The sequence below is a fragment of the Micromys minutus genome (assembly GCF_963924665.1).
Source record: "Micromys minutus genome assembly, chromosome: 3".
Lineage (NCBI taxonomy): Eukaryota > Metazoa > Chordata > Mammalia > Rodentia > Muridae > Micromys > Micromys minutus.
Window position 1 is genome coordinate 72,219,878 of NC_137972.1, and position 20,380 is coordinate 72,240,257.

Genomic DNA, 20,380 nt, shown 5'->3' on the forward strand with positions numbered 1-20,380 from the left:
AAAATTAAAATGATTACATTTTTATTTTTAAATATTTCGTGTTCTTTGTGTTATTACGTTTTAATTACAACATTGGAATGAAAGTGTACCAGTGGGAAAACAGACATTAGTATTCACAGACAAGCTTTGATTATACAAGCAAAGAGAACTGAACAAGTGACATAAAGTGTAAACATACACAATACAAACAAATCAGTTTCCTCTACATAAGCCAATGATGAAACCTCCCCAAATGGAGGTCGTTTCCAAGAGTGAATTAAATGTGAGAAGTCAAGGAAAGGGTTATCTGGCATGCACAAGACATGTAACATCAGTTTTTTTCTAAAACCATAAAAATTTTAAAACATTGTGAATAGAGTCCCGTATTAGAAAAGTAGCGACATCAATGACTGTATGTATGTCACCAGGATCCTTATTGAGTGTCTACTCCAAGTCATACAACAAAGTAGATCTCCGCGGCATGCTATTGTGTATTCCAACAGAATTTCAAAAATGGACAAGGTGTTTTTCCCAGGCAAGGGGAAGAGGGAATGAGATGCTCACCTGACCGGTGACAACAGCCAGTGCTTAACATGGATAAGATAGGTAAAACAAGAAGGTGTTGTGTGTTTGTGTATATGCCTGACAGTACTAGGTCCTGAAAAGATTGTGGTAAGGAAGTACTATTGCCCTAAGAGTTGAACCTTGTACAACTGGTTATAAAAAAAATAAATCTCACCTGGACCTTAAATCATTAATAATCCAAGAGCTAGGAATATAGCCTTGTGGCGATTTTGGTATTCAAAAATCGTTATGTTTGATCTATACAAACCAAGAAAACTCTGACTGTTTCCATGTTACATTCTGTTCTACATGTACTTTATGCTTATGGTAACTAGTAAGATTTCAATGCATTCTATCAAACCTCTAAAACAATTAAGTACTGACAAAAATATACTCATATAGTCTTGTGCCAAAATGCTTTTAAAAATCTGTACATGTATCTCTCTTTTTAAAATAATGTTGTAAGAAAAATAAATAAATAAATAAGAAGTGAATCTCCATAGTTTTTTCAATAGAAAAAAATAGTGGGAGAAAACCAAGAGTCTATTATTTATATAATAGCATATACCTCATAAGTAAAAGTTGTTAAATAAATTATAATGCATGGACATTTCTCAAAGTATATAAAGCTTGAAAGATGTCCAGAAGAGAGGCTATAACAATTTCAATATTTGCTTAGCCTTAATACTTTTAAATTATGCTTTACATTTAAGATCCAACAATGTGTACAAAGGTGCTGATACCAGGAATAAATTCATCCATCAACTCTCACAGTGGACAGAGGAAGAAACACAAGAGCCAAGAGACCCTGAAACCCAGCTGTAGGGTGAGTGAGGTGACTTAGTGGGCAAAGGGATTTGCAGCTACGCTTGAGTTTGATCCCTGGAACCTACATGGTAAGAGAGAACCTATTTTACAAGTACTCCTGGGCCTTCTCCTTGATACCCCAAATAAAAGCAGATAAGTCATTAAATACATTTGTCATTTTGTTCATTAATATCATATATGTCAAATACTAAATAATATTTAGATACCTTGGGGGCTGCAAAGATTGAGTAGCAGTTAATAGTATTTGCTGTTTTTACAGAGGACCCAAGTTCAATTTCCAGCACCCACATGGGAGCTCACAAATATTTGTAACTCCAGTTCCAGGCAATCTGATGCTGTGGCCTACACAGATACTTCAGGCTTGTGGTACACAGATGAGCAGGCAGGCAAAACACATATAATATAAAATAAAATGGAAAATATTTAGGTACCTATTATAGATGTGGCTATATTTATTGCTGTTTGAAGTCTTGGGGGAATTATATATTTAAGGTAATCAAATAATTTTTAAAATGTTATAAAAGTTAAAGTTCCTTTTCAAAATACAATTTTCAATAATTAAATAATTGCTAAAAATGAAAACTTTAAGTAAACTCTAATGAAAAATAAAGTAACATGTTCTCACTAACAAGCAATCACTTCGCAGAAGCACCAATATTATGGGTGTTTATAATCTTTATGATATATTAAGTGAAAATAGCCACAGGTGAGCACAGAATGCGTGGTAGAGTTGTAGCTTTGTGATTAAAAAATGTCTATATGGAAAATGTACTGGAGGAATATAAGAAAGCCAAGATGTCTGTTAGAGTTACAATTAGTTATATCGCATGCATTTAGTTCAAAAATTTCTACATTTCGTCAAAATTAGTATGTAGGCTAATAATCCATATTTCAGGGTTGGTGATGTAAGAGGAAGAAATGACTTGAGAACATGTTGATCATCAAGATTCAGTACAGGACAGAAGCTAAATGCTCACATGGAAAGAACTCGAAGAGAACTGTGTATTTGGAAAGACCTTCATTAGATAGTGTTCCATGACTCTCTTAGTGCCTGGGAATCTTAATGTCCCCATGCTTTTCAGATGGTGAGGAATAACCTCAATCAAAGATACACTGACTGGGACCAAGTGCCTGTCCTTAGAGGAGGAGCAATGGGTTGGTTACAATGTTGGAACACACATTTTTCTGTTATTTGCATCTCTTAAGGAGTACCTACAATATGATTGAAGACTATACAAGTAAAATACCCAGGCTGTGTATTAATGAAACCCTTTCATAGATTTCAATTTGATTATTATAATAATTTGGTGTGTTTGTGGTATCCTTCCGGGCACTTTCCAAGTGTCAGCCCATGTAAAACTGATGCATTATAACTGTTGCTTTACTGTGAAAGAGCCAGTGTCTATGGACGAGGCAGTGACATCAAAACCACTAAGCCACAGGGCAGCTGAGCCGAGGCTCAACTGTAAAGCAATGAGTGTTGGTACAATGTCACTACTTACATTCTTCCTAGGGAGGGGTGATTTGATAAAGAATAAGTATCTGTGGGTTTGGAACACCACAGAAAGCTCTAGGAATTTTGATGGCCACAGTGCTTGTGAACTTGTTTATAGTGGAACCAGAAATGGAAAAGGTGATGAGGTAAATCTGGAACAAGATCAGTGCACCAACCCTAAACCCTTAAGGTTGCTTTATCTTATGAAAATGCCATTTTGTCATTATCTGTTGGTGGACATCAAAGCTCTGTCAAGGTGGTAAGAAGAGAGACCAGAGCTTGAACAGGTCACAGAGGAGGTCCATCAATGGGGATTAGCAGATCATGGCAGGAGCTTTACCAAGAACACCAAACAAAGCGCTGTTCCTGTGAGGATTGGAACTCAGAGTTGGTAGCAAGAACCATCAGCATGAACCGCTACACAGAGCAACCTTGGCCAAATGGAAGCTTGGCGGCCATTTCTCCATTTTCAAGAATAATGCTTACATGAGAGTGTTGGGTAAAGGGAACAGTGGACAACATTAGAGTTTATTAAATTTTAATTAAAAACAATAGGAAAAAGAAATGCTGAAACAAGAATAATTTAAATATAAATATATATATGTATATGTATATATGTATATGTATATGTATATATATATATATATATATATATATATATATATATATGTAGATTTAGTTGAATAAAAGTGAGAGTAAAGCAAGAAGAATTGTTCAGGGAGGAATTCTCAGTTTTTGCAAAGCTGGCGTTCAAATGGCTCTTAACTCTTTAGGGGAGAATAGGGTGATTGAAAACAGAATCCACTGTGAGACTCACTATTCTTGTTCCCATATGTGCACATATGCACATGTCATGTGTGGCTTGTGCATGTGTAATTGTTTGAGGGGATGCCATGCCTATGTATGAGCATTATTAAACATACACTTGTGTGGGAGCAGAGATAAGAAGCTAACTGTGGGGGCCATCCTCAATTGTCCCACCTACCTGGGAATCAAACAAGGGCCCTGATACCTGATTGGCAAACACTTCTCCAACTGAGCCATCTCTAGTGTCCACTGCAAGAATTCTCCATGATGACGTGAACATCTGTACCGCTGATGAATTCATTGACAGTCAGAGCTACTCAGAAAAGGCATTTCCACATTTCAAGATAGAAATATCCATGTCCTGGAAAAAAGAGAAAATGACACTTCTCCTCCACAGAATGTGCCATTACACATGCCTGTCTGGAGACATGGGAAGCACATAGATATTTCTCAGCCTTCAAATGTTTCCTAGATTGGTGTTTCTCGTCGCTCTGTCCTAGAGGCATGCTATCACAGGGTTCTGACGGCTGCCTTAATCCGAGCTGAGCCCATCCACTTTCTCTTACAAAACAGAGAAATAAAGAAGCGGAAACATTTGTTCCTATGATAAGTCTACACATTCTCGACGAGCATTCTCAAACGATTCTTCAAGTTTTGATTTCCTTCTCTGAAGAACAAATAATCTCATGTTCTTTTATCTTTCCTCCAAGGTCCCATTTTCCTGGGCTTTAATCATTTTTATTGTTTCCATCTGTGCCTACTCTAATTTTTCCTATCCCTTTTAAAACCTGTGTCTGCAAATTAGACACAGCGCTTCCCAAATCAGAATAGGTCTGAAACACCTATCAAGCTGTTATGGAATTCCTGTCACTGTTTGTTGAGGGGAACGTATGGAAAGTGATGATAAGAACAAGGGCAACGGACATGGGACTGGGGGCCACAGAAACAGTTCTGAGTGCAGGCATCTGTCCTAGAGAGCCAGGGGAAAATAAAACTAAAACGGTATTTCAGAAATTGCACTTTTGAAAGCATAAAGAATGTGAGAGTTCTATGGAAACTCTAACACTCACAGAAGGACACCTGCATGTAAATTTGCAAAGACCGAGGCATGCGCAGAAGAAACTTTTCTTCTCTGGGGTAGGTTTCAGCATCGCATTTTTCACTTTTAGCAGGATTCTGTTTGTAACAAGCGAAACTCATAATTTTAAAAAAAATATCAGGAGACTAAGAAATCAAACGCAAGGGATGGCTAATAATAAAATAGTTTCTAGCAATCAGCTTCAATATTTGTTTATATATCTATGCACACACACATATATTGAGGTCTCCTATTTGGATGTATTTTATATAAATACAACAGAGTTATAATGAATGGATAGATAAACATTTCATCCTCTAGAATTCCTTGCCTTTTCTTTGAAATTGAGGTGATAATTTTTAAAAAAATCAAAAAAGAATAAAAGGAAAAGAAAATAGGCTCAGAGTAATAGAACATTAGGGCTGGAAGTATCCTAATACATCATCAAGTCTACAACTTTAATTTCACAGATGACAAACTAAGGTCTCCAAAGTAGGACTGAAGTTTCCATGGTAATACATCAATAGTGGAAGGCAAACTCCAGATCTGCTGTGTTCTAAGGCACTCCATATCTGCATATATGACCCAAGCACAACAGAGTCTCCTTCAGGAAGTGAGTTAAGAGTGTACAGATCCTATCTTGGCAAAGATCATGTTTTCTATCTATTTAAATTTTTCACAGGTGCAATTGCTGTAGAGTAAGGTGGGTACTTGATCTTCTGTGTAGCAACAAAGAGACAGCATCCCTTACACCTACTGAAAATTGTGACTTAGAAGTCAAGCAGATGAGTCAGCAGGTAAAGGGAGCTGCCATTCAAGCTGTGAGCCTTGATTTTGATCTGTAGAATCCACATAAAGGTGGAAAGAGAGAAACTACTATATCAATTTGTTCTGTAACCCCTGTGAGTATGCTGTTGCATGTTTGTGCATTGATTTAGATACACACACACACTGAATAAAATGAAAAATAAATTGATTTAATGAAATTTCATGGGTTTTAAACAGATTAAGACAACTGTGTTTTGGGGTACTTTATTGCACTTTTCTCCATACTTTGTATATAATACACACATACATGCACATACTTATTTTATTTACAATGAATTTTCATTTAATGCGCAGTCTGTGGCTCACAAGTCCTGAACCTCCACGGAGGGGCTGATACCCAGATCATGTTCCATCTTGAATCTACAACAGAACTCTTGTGTATGTAGTTACTGAGAGTAGTTCAAACCCCAAGTTCTGTTCTTAGAATCATTCCCAAGTGACTAAGACCAACCCTCTGATTCTTCCCGCAAAGATGTGAAGCCCTGGGAGCAAGGCTTGAAAGGAACAGCGTAAGATTCATAAATCAAGGTCTCTCAGTTACCTTTATGTGTCTTTGTCTGTCTGTCTGTCTGTCTGCCTGCCTGCCTGCCTGCCTGCCTGCCTGCTTGTCTGCCTATCAGGGACAAGGCTAGTTAACCTGGCATAGAAACATGATCTTAGATTTCACATGAGCTTTGCTGACACTGCAAGCTGATTAGGAGTTAGGACTTGTTGGCAAGTCCATCTGGACCGTTTGCTCCAAGACCTCTCTCTCCATATCTCTGCAGGCTTCCATAGTCACCATGACAGAAGACAAACCATGCCATCAAAGATCAAGGAGGTACCATAGCCCCAGCTATGCTCTGAACTTGTCCCTTCATAACTTCCGACACTGTCCATGTGATTTTACTCAGGGGCTCTGTCTTAAACTGATGAGGTCACACGTCTCTTCTCTCACTAACATATGGCTCTGATGGGGGTGTTCCCTCACTGCTGCTCTGCTTGCCTCCCACCTCAAGCTGAAGCCACCAATGGTCCTATTCTTTGTTCTTACAAGACTGTGGCTTCAGCTACCTTCATTTCTTACCTGTTGCTCTGACCACAAGAGATTACACAGCCTAGGCTGACTATCCCTTTGAGCCTACACTGTAGAAATGGTAAACAACACCAAGTGTAATTTAAAAACAAGATCACTTCTTCCCATTAAAGCAGTTGAACAGTGTGGTTTTCTTGTTTTAACGATTCCCTAAACCCACTACTGTTTGTTGCTGCTTCTGTGGTTTTCCTACCCACCACACAGTTCTAAACAATCTTTGTGGCCTGGGCAACGCGCTGACTGCTTTCAATCACACAGGTCTTCAGGGCAGGTTCTATCTTACCTGTGAGAAAACAGACTCAGAGAATTGAAACATCAGCGTTGAAACCACACATCAGGGAAGAAACCAAAATGTAGTTTAAGTGGAACAGCATTGAGTCACAAATTCTCAACTTGGTCCCTGGAAAAAACAGAAATCATTCCAATTCCAAAGTCCTGGTAGTGTGGGATTATGCAGTCAAGGAGTGTTAAAGATTGTTGGAAAAAATATCTCCCCAAATTTTCTGTACATTTTTTTTCTAAAAATAATTAAGACTTCTTTGTTTAATCTCTGTACATCCCTAGTCATCAGGGAAATCCAAATCAAAACAACCCTGAGATTCTACCTCACACCAGTCAGAATGGCTAAGGTCCAAAACTCAGATGACAGCAGATGCTGGCAAGGATGTGGAGAATGAGGAACACTCCTACACTGTTGATGGGGATGTAAGCTAGTACAACCACTCTGGAAATCAGTTTGATGATTCCCCAGAAAATTGAACATAACACTACCTGAAGACCCAGGTATTCCACTTCTGGGCACATATTCCAAAGATGCTCCAACAAATATTAAGAACACATGCACCACAATGTTCATAGCAGCCCTATTTATAGTAGCCAGAAGCTGAAAAGAACCCATATGACCTTCAGTAGATGAATTCATACAGAAATTGTGGTATATTTACACAACGGAGTACTACTCAGCTATCAGAAACAATGACTTTATGAAATTCCTAGCCAAATGGATGGATCTAGAGAATATCATCCTGAATGCGGTAACCCAGTCACAAAAGAACAGACATAATATGCAGTCACTGATAATTGGATACTAGCCCCAGAAATCTCTGAATACCCAGGAAACAACTCACAGACCATATGAAGCTTAAAAAAGAAAGAAAAAAAGAAAGAAAGAAAGAAAGAAAGGCCAAAAAGTGGAAGCCTCAGCCATTCTTAGAAAAAAAATAAGTGTATAGAACTCTCTCAGAGTTGGGTACACCTAGACCTTAAATCATTAATAACTCAAGAGCCTTGTGGAAATTCTTGGTATTTAAAAATCATTATGTTTAATTTTAGACACCAAGAAAACTTTGACCATTTTCATGTTACCTTTTGTTTTACATATAGTTTATGCTCATTGTATCTAGTAAGATTTCAATGCATACTATCAGACCTTTAAAAAATTAAGTACTGACAAAAATATATTCACATAGTTTTATGCAAAAATGCTTTGTAAAAATTTGTACGTGTGTCTCTGGTTTTTAAAAATAAAGCTGATAAAAGTGTCCATATTAATAAAAAATAATAAAAATTCTAACCAATTCTACGATCACAAAATTACATTAGTGTGAGACCTTAGCTCTCCTCTTCTTGGAGTATGTTCTTACTCAAACACTCCCAGAATAAGAGATGAGACATCTCCAAAATAATTATATATTTTTTTTCTGATTTCGATGATCATAATTTTAGGGGGTGGGGAGAAAGTTACAGAAATTAAGCAAAGCTACTTAGGCTCACCACTAAACCCACGGGATGCATCTCTGGTGTTGGATGGCAGACCGTAGGCTGTAGTTAGGGCCTGATAGCCTCACTGACATTTTCCATACCTTGACAACTTTAGTGACAATGAGTGCCCAAATGTTGTTCACACTGATGGTGACAGCAACCATAGGTGAGGCACCCACGGCTTGTTTTGACATGAGGGGACAGACTGCTCTCAAAGGGAGTGGCCCTTTCTGAGATACTATGACTTATCTAGTAGTTTATTTCAATTGCAATCACTCAATTCATTTTTGGCCATTTATATATCTTTCCTCTCATTCAGTCATTACTATAAAACTACATTTTATGATGTAAGTAGCTATAAACTCCAGATGGGCATGATGGCTCACACCTGCAGTTCCAGCACTTGTGAAGTTGGAGCAGGCAAGTGGTCCATCCTAAAGCCGCTGGCCAGATCTACATGATGAGGCTCACGTGGCTTTTCTGAAGAATCAAAACAAAAAAAGGGTGGTGGGAGAAAATGAAAGCAATATGAGTTTCAAGAGATTATGCAATTTCTCTCCATCTCTCTCTCCCTCTCCCCCTACCAGCTCCTTCTCTCTCTCAGAGCAATGGCAAAGAGCCCAGGACCATGCCCGACTCATCACAGGATCTTAATAAAATGTTGGTGGGGGAAAGAAAGGCTTCTACACTGAGCTCTGCCCTGCATGGGTTGCTGTCCCCTGCAAAGCATCTTCGGCATCCCTGTTTCCTTGCACTCTTAGAGTTGATGTGCTAAAGGAGTCTTGGAAAACATGTTTTCCAAATAAATATTTAACCATATTGAAATTATTTGTGTCCTTTTATGTTTTCAAAAGAACCCTCAAAATGAGAGTGGGCCTTTGAAGTCTGCAGAGTGCTCCTAACAGATGGGAACCTGCAGCCCACTATTAGGAAGATATCAGTTCCTCTGTTTTGTTGTGTTCTGAAGGGTAATAGCTTAGCTGCCAAACTCTCCCGGTTTGGGTCCAAATATTAGAAAAAAAATGTCATGAGTTGGAGGATGAGAGAGTCCACTTGAGTAGTGTGCTACTTGAATAGTTTTAAATTTCAGCTCACACAGAGTTGGACCATATCTCATGTGCATGGGCTCTCCAGTACACATGATAAAACAAACCAATGCACAAACTGATACCAACAAATAGAAATTTGATGGGGCACATCAAAGGGCTTTATACTGGAGAAGACTCTTTTTACTCTTCATTCTTTTCCCTCCTCCTCTTCTCCATCTCCACATTCCTTCTCCTCTCCTCTCTCATTCCCTCCTCTCTACATCTCCCTCTGCTTCTCTGTTTCTTTCCTACTTTCCCTACTGCCTCACGCCTTCCCTGTGTCCATTCTCACACTACAAACTCTAAGGTTATGTTACTAAAAAAATGGGTGTGGCAAAAAAAGCTTCACTTTCTCTCTCTTACACTAAAGATTGAAATGGTAACAAGCCCTACGGAATTCACACTTACACTTAGGAGCTCATGAAACTCATTTGTACCAATCATTTTAAAATATAAAAACTCTAAAGGAATGTAAGGACTTGTGAAAATCGTCCTGTGAATTCCACCTGCTCACACCTGTACTCCCATTCAGTAAATAAGTAAGTAAACAAATGTGTAAAACAAGAATACTTGAATCATAATATTTGATCAAGATTAGTGTGTGTGTGTGTGTCTTGGCTCACTTGTGCAGAGTGACTTTATGCATTAATATTCCCTGGTAAAAAGTATCTCAAGATCTGGTTTGTGACATTTGGATGTCATGTCATGCTTCTGCAGAATAACTGTGTTTTTGTTCTGCATGCTTCCAAAACCCCATCTTCCCTTGCTAGCCCATACAATAGCTACCTGCTCCCTGCAGCTTGCTTGTCTCCCCCCAGCTTCCTGCTCGTGGTTTTTCCAGAAAGGTGAAGAAAGTTTCCCACTAATAAGATGAGAGAAAACTTGAGAGCAGGTTTTAGAGGAAAATCACAATTCTGTCAGTTTTCTTGTTTCCTGAGTAGAGACAGAAAGGAACTCTGCAGGGAAAGATCACATGCATGCAAAGGATGTGGTAGGGTCTGTGTTTGTAAGTGTGCTTTGTGTGATGTTTCTAGTAGCCCATTGGTGACAGATAGTACCTAATGCATTGTGTGTGTGTGTGTGTGTGTGTGTGTGTGTGTGTGTGTGTGTGTGTGTAAACAGGCGTCTCTGGTGCAGTCTGAAAAGCACTATTTCTTTAAAAGTAGAAGACATAATTTTGTAACAAGTGAGTGGCTGCCTGACTATCTTGTCTTTCCACAGGTTTGATGGTTTCCCCGTCCAGCCACTGAATACGAAAATGAGTTTATTAAGTTTACTTAGAAATGATTTAAAGATAGCCCTGTGAGCTGCTTGAGCTCTGTCAACATTTTCTTGAAAGATACCTGAGATTATTCGATGTTTACTTTTTTAAGTATAGTATTTGTAAGTGGAACATTTTATTACATTTTAAATGTAATTCCTGATTCCCAGATGCTGTCCATATAAATCTGAACAAACCCAAGACATCGCTATCTATATTAGATCAACAAATCCTCCTAGGCCCTGGACTAGTGTTAGGAATAAGCAGCAAACGTGAAGTTCCACGGTAATAAAACTTCTCTGTCTTGACAGTTGTGATGTGAGGCCATTTCTTACTGTGTTGCCTAGACTTCTTAAAGCAGGTTACACGGTACCGCCTATGTCCTCCTGCCACCTCGATTTCAAAAGTGCCTGGCTCTTAAGTAATGTACCATTCTAACAACTATTTAAATGGTCGTTTTTTTTAAGGTCATCTTTGTGAGAAATATAAGACCATGAAATGCTGAAAATCCCATTTTGTTTCAAAGGGATGCTTTTAATTTTTCAATTTTCTTTCTTTGGCTTTATTCCTGTTTCTTAAGTGGAAGTCCCAATGGGGATCTGCATGCTCATACCTCAGATTTCATTTGTCCCAAATAATTTCTCAAAAAGGACCATGAATCTGGGAGTCCTCATGTGAGCTACTGCTGTTGAGCCTTCAAATTATTGTGTTACACTTTTCTTCAGGAAATTAAGTAAATATGTTTTCAGATACAGATTAGTCGCTTCCCATTGCCCGTGTAAACACTGTTGCCCTATCACCTGGTTATACTGGGGAAAATCCCTCTAAAGCACAAGCTTCAATACCACTGAAATTTCATGATCCTGCTCCCTAATAATCATAGGTCTGTGTATAAATCCTCATAGAACATTTGATATTCATTGTATGACATATTACTATAGAAACTGGATAGATTACATAAAGTCACATGAAGTCACACAGAAAAGAGGAACCTATTACTTCTAATTCTGCCTAGATCTCTGTGTTATCTATTATGTGGTAATGTAATAATGCCTGACCAACACAGCTTGACCAGCGCAAGTGTTGAGATGACACTGTTATGCAAAGAAATTTAAAATTCCACAACCTATACCTATACAAATATACAGGTTCCAGTTCAATATCCTCAAAACAAGTGAAAAATGAAGGAGCTGCTTAAGACCAAACTTTATATATATTCATGTATTATATATATATATATATATATATATATATATATATATATATATATACATGAAATATTAAGTTATGTATATATTGAAATATATATAAATATATATATAAATATATATATGAAATGTTATATATATTTCCTATAAACACATATGGGAATATATTTAGTGATTGGTGTAAAACAACGGAGAAAAAGATAGAGTGAGAAAGGGAATAATGTGACAGATTTAAAAAATTTCAAATCCAGGAAGCATGTCTATAACAAAATTCGTAGAACATACTGTCTGTAACAGATATTAGATACACATATATTACATATACACAGGAATGCGCACATATACACGCACTCACACAAACGTCTTATTGCTATCCATAAACAAAATCAGTGAATAAAAAATTCTCAAAATTGTTATCTGCTCCTCAAATTCTAACAGTCAAGAAATATCTGTCTTGCCATCCCTGTCAAAATAAAAGTTCTACAAATCGACAAAAAAAAAAAAAAAAAAAAAAAAAAAAAAGAAAGAAAGAAAGATCTCAATTGAAATTGGCAAATGATGCAACAGATGCTCAACCAAGAATATGAAACTGGGAAGACACTTAGGAAATGTAAACAAAAGACAATGAGATGTCATTGGATAAATTCAAAGCAAAATCAGACTGCATATGTCAGGTAAATGTGTACAACACATAGAACACCTGTTGGTGGTAGATCTGCCAAGTGATACAGCAATGGAGAAAGATTAGAGAGTGTGACCCTACAACTCATGACCTCAAAGCCATTGCAAATGCTCTCATCATTCTTATCATAGATTACAGCTTGAGAAAACCCAGGGACCCTTGAAAGCATGAATAAGTATTCTATTCATGCCATATTCTCACAGCCGATAGAAGTGGCAAGAAAAGGAGCAACCAGAATGACACCTCTAAGTGATAGAGTATAATGCTTAATAAACCTAACGCAAAAATGATAGAGACTATTTGAAACCAGTGATGGTCCATTTGTCATTTTGAGCAGCTGAGGAATGCATAGGTAGTTCCTGAAGTGTTTCTGTGTGAATATTTCCAGAGATCATCAGGCTCTGACATAATAAATAGATTAACTTCCTTATGGGTTAGCAACAGCATGTCATTATTAGGAGGTTCCAACAAACAAGATGAGGCCAACTTCTAGGAAGTAGCTGTGTGGCCATATGCATCTTTGGGTTACAGGTTGTTCTGGCTTCTTTTTCCTCTTGCCCTACCCACCATGACATGAGCTGTTCTGCTACAGCATGAAACTCAAAGTGATAGTTTGCTTCTCTCTAACCAAGATCCCAATAAATCCCCCCTCATGCTCTCTTTATTTTCTTTAAATCAGGTCTTGCCAGTAGTTTATCTACCACCATGTATGTGAAACCAATACTGTGCAAACTGTATTAAACTGTAGAAGGTGTCATACTGAACTTTGTCTGTGGACTTTGAGAGATGAGAAGAACCCGAGACACTGCTGGGTGATAGGAATATTTATGATCTTAGTTTATGTGAGGCTTTCTGCTAAGGTATACACAAATGAACTAAATCACTGAGCCGAACATCTAAGTTCTGTCCATTATATTGAATGTAAATGTTATATCAATTAAAAGTACACTATTGATAACATTGGTAAATTCTTTTATTTTTGCTTGTGGGTAAGTATGTACATCAGTATATATGTATTTTGTCTGTGTATGTGTGTGCATGCGCTTGCGTGTACACATGCACACATGTGCATATGTGTGTTCACAGAGGTAAGAAGAAGACTTGAATAGTTTGAAAGTGGTGTTACATGTAGTTGTGATCTGTCCAACATGGGCTCTGGGAACTGAACTTGGATCCTCTGGAAAAATATCAAGTCCTTTTTAATCATTGAGAAATTCCTTAAGCCCTGAGATGTTAATTCTTTTAAATAAATCTTTGATTGATCATAATATATTTTCATTAATTCTTTTGAATAAATCTTTGATTGAACAAAATATCTTTTCATATTAATGAACACCACGTTTGACAAATATAATTTATCAAATATAATTTTTCTTATGGTGACAGTCCATATAGAAAGCATGATTAGAGGGTGAGGGGCAACACAGAGGACATGACAACATTTGAGCAAAAAAAGTGCTAGCAAAATTGGATTATAAGATCAATGTTTACCTCTAGATACTCCTGAATAATGTATGTAAAGCCATCGACATGTATGCATACATGTATGTTTATAGAGAGAATTATAAAAACAAAATGGTCACTCAATGGTTGATTAGTGATGTTGACCCAAGTATGCTGTAGTTTACTGCAATAGAATCAAGCTTTGTTCATACCTTGGAGGTACATGATGTCACAGTAGCCCTCCAAGCCTTTCTATGGAAAGTTCAACATTTGGGAACTCATTAAAGATATTATTATGCACTATTAAGGATTTGGGAGAAGGGCTGAAGAGATGGCTCTGACATTATGGATGTATGTATGTATGAGGAAAGTCAGAGCACTGGACTTTCCATTATTCTCTTCAGGAGACTCACAACTGTAATTCCAGTTCCAGGGATCCGTGGTCTCTTTCAGCCTCTAATAGAGGACCTGCACTCATTTGCACATAACCACACAAATACACAGATTTAAAACAAGAACTACAAAAAATTAATCTTACAAAAATTAATTTTGGTCTAATCATAAAATAAAACAAACAAGTATAAACACAAAATTGAGTGTAGATTTTATATGTGTATAATTTTGAATATGTATTGATTGTGCGAGAACATACATAATTGTGTGAGAATATATTTCATTTACATAAACATCTATATCTATACATATGGAGGACAATGTAAACCATTATTTGGTTAAGACAGATGGTCTTCTATAAATATTTACTAAATAGTTGCTTAACTTCTAAAATTTTATTCTCTTATTAGACTTCTAATAACTACAAGTTATTGATGATGAGTTGATATGACCTAGTCATTGATAAGAAAATAGTAAAAATTAGTTGTACAAAACACCTAAAATGTCATTTTGTTTAATTGGGTTTATTGCTTACTGCAACTAAAAATGGGTAGGATACTGTGGGGCTGGGTGTTTATTTGAGGCTGACTCTAACCGCTCCAGGGTAGCTCTGCCTTTAGTTAACCCAGTCAGTTCAGAGAGCCAGTCCTGAGCATGTGTGAAAGCAGATTCTTGAGGTTTGTCTTAGGCTCCCACAGAGGCTCGAAGCTTCAAGAAAATCATCCTGAGTCACAAAATTAAAAAGACATTGATGGTCAATTTTAAAGAAAAATGTTCCTATGCAAACATCAAAGACTTCCAGTTCCCCCCCCCCCACCCCTCCGCGAATAGCCAGAGAAAGACCCTGAAAATGGAGAGCAAATGAAGGCAGGTAGATACAAGTTCTAACTCACAGTACATATTATTTCTAAATTTAAAATGTATAAAATGTCAACGGTATGGCCTTTATTTCATGGGCTGTTCAGGGATTCTCTTGTATAGGTCATAAAAACATTTTAAAGGCTTTCAGTTATGGGTCACCTGCAACCTCTATCCCTTAATGGGGAAGGGCATTATTAATGACTCAGCCCAGACTAATTGTCCCTCAGGCCTGAGGATTAGTTCTACCATGACCATCTGGAGCAGCCACCCTGACACTCGCCCTGGGGACTTCTGGCTGCAGAGACCCCATCGGCTTGCAGCTCTCCCCTTGGCCTTGGGCTTCAGTGCCTTCCATCTCTTCTGGCTGTGGCTAAGAATAGGGTCTCTCAGGAGAACAAGTTTAAAGCATTCATCCATGTTTGGGCAAAAGTGGGCTGGGAAAGCCTTGAAGAGCTTAGTCTTTTGAACTTCACATGGAGCCGATTTTGCTTCCCCAATTTCCGAAGAGACTTAAATGATAGACTGTGGCCATGGATTTGGGAAGACCCTGGAAAGTAAACCCTGAGACATAGTTTGATCAAATGTAAGCATGTGAGGTTGTGTTCTCAGCCTGAGGTGGGTCACCGCCCCCTCCTCTCCACCCCATCATGACTACTGTCACAGGTCTGCAGTTTGTGATTTTAGCAGGAGGCCAACATTACAACAAATGCAGAAGAATCACATGAACTGCATCTTAAAGATGGAGAAGGAAAAGCTTAACTTCTCAACAAATGGTTGCAGTAGAGCCCAGGCTCCTGAGAAAGGAGCAGCGGATGGAAGCGTGCCCTTCTCAGTCAGCAAACAGGAGCTTTGTATACAGTTTCATTGCATATGAGAAAAGCAACCCAGTGGTAATGTCACAGCTAGCAAACCTTCTGGGGGGGGGGGTGCCCTTGCTGCTTTCTTAACATGGATTCATGAAGCCAGATTTCCAATTGAATTTGGTAAATAAGGATAAGAAGAGAAAGAGTTTTGCGTGGGAGGATGATTCTTACAGAGATGACATGGGAGACTCACTGGGTATGGCAGTGAAGGAGAAATGGAATTGTAATCTTTTGTTTCAGGCCTAGGGAAGCATTTACTACAGGAATTATATGGGCTGGAGTTTTGTTTGAGCAAAAATAAAGCTATTGTAGCCAGGAGCTATGTTTCTTAGGAATAGGTGTGTGTGTGTGTGTGTGTGTGTGTGTGTGTGTGTGTGTGTGTGTGTTTAGCACCTTGGAACTAATAGAGGCAAGAAAGAGTCAGGCTGCAGAAGAGTTTTGATTTGAGGGTAATCTAAAGATCAAAGATATTTTTGTGATGTATACGGAATGGCTTGAATTTAGTGACTAGCAGCCAATAGTATTTTTATCTATTTCCATTTTCTCTGAGCACTGATTAATTGGTGTTGTACAGCTAAGAAGGGGTCTTATTGTTTAAGGGAACTAATAGAGGGAAAGATCATCTCTTTAAGGAGGAGAGGCAGGGACAAAATATCCTGCCTGTAATGCAGATTTATTAACAGTCTTTTGCTGATTTTCAGTAAAATACTCTTCATGTAACCTTGACTTTATTAGGGAGTCCTTAAGGTGCATTTGGAAGATAATGAGTTTGGGGAATAGCCTTATCTGCATCAAGCTAATCTTTAACAGCTTGGAAAGGAATCCGCATAAAGTTTTCCAATTTGAGTGACAGACACATGTCGAAGATGAAACTGTTGAGAACGTCCTTTTACTGTGAAGTCTTCATGGTACTGGGCAACATTTTTATAAGCATGCTTCACAGAGCAGAGAGAGCATAAAACAAATAAGAAACATAGAATGCCATAGAGCGTTAATACTATTCTTGAGGGTCAAATGAATTGCTAGTTGAGAGAAGAAAGAATTCTACTGTCCGAAGCCTCTGAGTGGCACTTTGTATCTGGGTTAATGAAAGCAAGTCAGACATACCCAAGGGGGAAAAGTGTTTCATTCACGTTGGCTGTCTCCTTTAAAAGGAGGGACAATCTGAACAGGGGGGATTTTGAGTGGCATGTCATTGTCGAGACTGCACATGCCACATTGTCAGGGTTTCTATGGAGAGAAATGGCCAGGAACCTTTCTGACCCTTTGCAAGTGCGAGACTCTGTGTGTCTGTGTGGGTGTGCGCCAGAAGGCTGGAAGCCGAAAGAAACGGGGGAGGGGGATGGCAGGGGTAGAAAAGGAAACTAATTGAGAAGTATCTTTCTAAAGAGACAGCTCATATACCCAAGTGCAGATTCCCAAGTTCAGATTTCTCAGTGGAAACACAAGCACCCCTCTTTTGCATAAGACTAGACATGCGCAGAGGCTAATTTTTCTCAGCTTCCAGGCCAGTGACGTCACGTTCCCAAGCAGGGCTGCCTCAGCGTTAAAAGCCTTAAGCACAGACATCTGTTATTTTATTGTTTGTTTGTTTCTGATAACATTGTGTCACTGTTTTCTGTTGTTGTTGCTTTTACTTATGTTTCTGCTTGTTTGTCGATTCCTTTCTCTTCTTTCCGCTCTTGTACTTGGACTCTGGGCACTTCTTTTTTGTTCCTGTCTCAAAAACTGGATTCACCAAAAATATCCGTAGCCTGGAGGCTATGGCTGATTTTTAAATTATGAAATTAGCGCAGCTTATTTATTTGGGAATTCACTTCTACAGCCATAGGACCTTCCTAAAATATTCCCAGTTAACCCCGCCCCCTTTTGACATTTCCCAATTCTTGATTCTTTCTAACTCTGGAATTAGATTATTCCTTCATCCGAATAAGGACTAAATAGAAACTGGCAAAAGGAGGAAGATGTCGCCATACATTTGTCCCCGCAGTGGCGAAAGTGGAGAGTGACTGTGTACAAAGCAAGAAAGCCTCTCATGGGAAATTTCCATGAGGGATAAGGAAGCCAGGATTTCGGATTTGAATAAGCTTCCCTTACCCCCAACCCCCACTTTAAGAAGCAAGTGATAATTCATCTGCAAACACACCTTCCTTTGCTGCAGTCAATAGAAAAGTTGTTTTGCTAATGGCTATCTCTCTGCAAGTCCTTGACCTGCTTGTAAACACATTTCTGCAGGAAAACCCTGGGCCATGGCCTCAGGACTTTGCGTCAACAATAAGAGATAAAGTGACCACAACTTAACCTGTTCTGGCCTGGAGTGCCCTCTGCTGCCCCTTGGCCAAGCGAGGCCCTAATCTCTCTGCAGAGGGAACACATGGCTGGGAGGGCTGGCTTGACCCTGCCTGACCCCTGGTGCTTTCTGCTTCTTTATATTTTAAAAAAAGTTTTTTTTCTAGCTTTAACAGAGAGCCATTTCCATTTTGCTGTCCGTTAACAGACAAAGGAGGGATTGCTCTTTGGGATGATAAAATATAGATCTATATGTTTGTGATTCTAGGGAAAGTGGTCTGAAAGAGAATTAAAAAAAATTCTTTAATTGTTTGTAGAAATTGCATCTACTTCCACCATTGACTGGAGTCTGTGTATTGAGACAAAGAATAAAGCACTTAAGACACTAATAGGTACTTCAGATGAGTTGATTTATGTTCAGGTATGATCAAATGAAAATGTCCTTAAAAGTACAAAATTCACAGTGGGTATTTGAGATAAATTTATTTATGTTCAGTTATATTCCATTTCTTAATTTACCTGCCCCTGCATCCACTCTCCCTCCCTGCTGTCCTCCCTCCTTCCCTCCCCCTCCATCCCCTCATTCCCTCCCCCTTTTCCTCCATTCTCCTTCCCCCCTTTCTCTCCCTTCCTTTTTCCTTCCCCCCTTCTTTCTCTCTTCTTTAAAGTTAACTTCAAAAAGTGCTTCATCCTGCTGTTGATTCTGCTGTGTTTGGATTCTACCGGGGGTCCTCTGGCACACCATCTCAAGTTTCTACGGCCAGGTCTAAGATATATACTCTTCAAATGTCAGATTTCACACTTGCAGCTAGGACATCCAGTCTGACAATCTACTCCTAGCTTCTGTGAGTCCAGCATTTATGGAGGTGAGTCAGTGTGAGCTCTCTGTGACATTATTGTAGAACATCTGATGAAGTAGCAATATGCTCCTTCCTGGTGATCTGATTAAAGTTGTCACAATCACTGTATTTAAACAACTGGGACCTACTCTTCCTGCCTAATTGTCTCCTATAACTCTAGAACTGGTAGCATTCTGTGTAAGCTCTACCCCATAGTTACCTGGTAATAGCCAGGTATGCCTGGCACTATAAAAAAGGCTGCTTGCCCCCTCCTTACTCTCTTGTTCTCTTGTTCTCTCTGGCTTCTGTCCCCCACTCCCAGAACTTTCCCTATTTTCTCCCCCCTCCCTCCATGTGCTCATGGCCAGCCTCTACTCCTCTACTTCTCTACTCCTCTTCTCTCTCTTTCTCTATGTCCTAGATAAACTCTATTCTATACTATACTGTCATGTGGCTGGTCCTTCAGGAGGAAAGGATGCCTCAAGCTGGGCCGAACAGAGTGCATTCCCCTTCCCCTACACCTCAGCACCCCTCTATAGAACATATTTCCCCTCTCTTTATCTTTTTATAAACACACCAGTAACTCTACAACCTGCTTGTCTTTTGTATCCTAAACAACTATCCCATATAGCAAGTTTAGCATATTTTTATGTTACTCCAATGTAGTCGAGTTTATTTTTGTTGGTTTTGGTTTCCTTTGATCCTTCTGTTGTGTAGCTCCAGTTTGTTTATTTTAATTACTAAACAGTGCTACAGTGTACTATCATCTAACAGCTATTTGTCTCCTTCATGACTGGCTGACTTTTAAATACTCTCCAGCGGAGGAGGTTTCTGTATCTGACAATTCAGACAATTTTTCTGTAGTTTATTTTTGGCGATGATAATCTAACTTCATTGTAATACTGTGTCTTTATTTATAAACTTTCTAATGATGCATATTTAGTCTCCATTCAAGACCAGAAACAGGATTCTTGAAGTTAATATTAGTTTTTATAGCTAAGCATTTGAGCTCTTTATGAAGTTTTTGATCTTGCATTT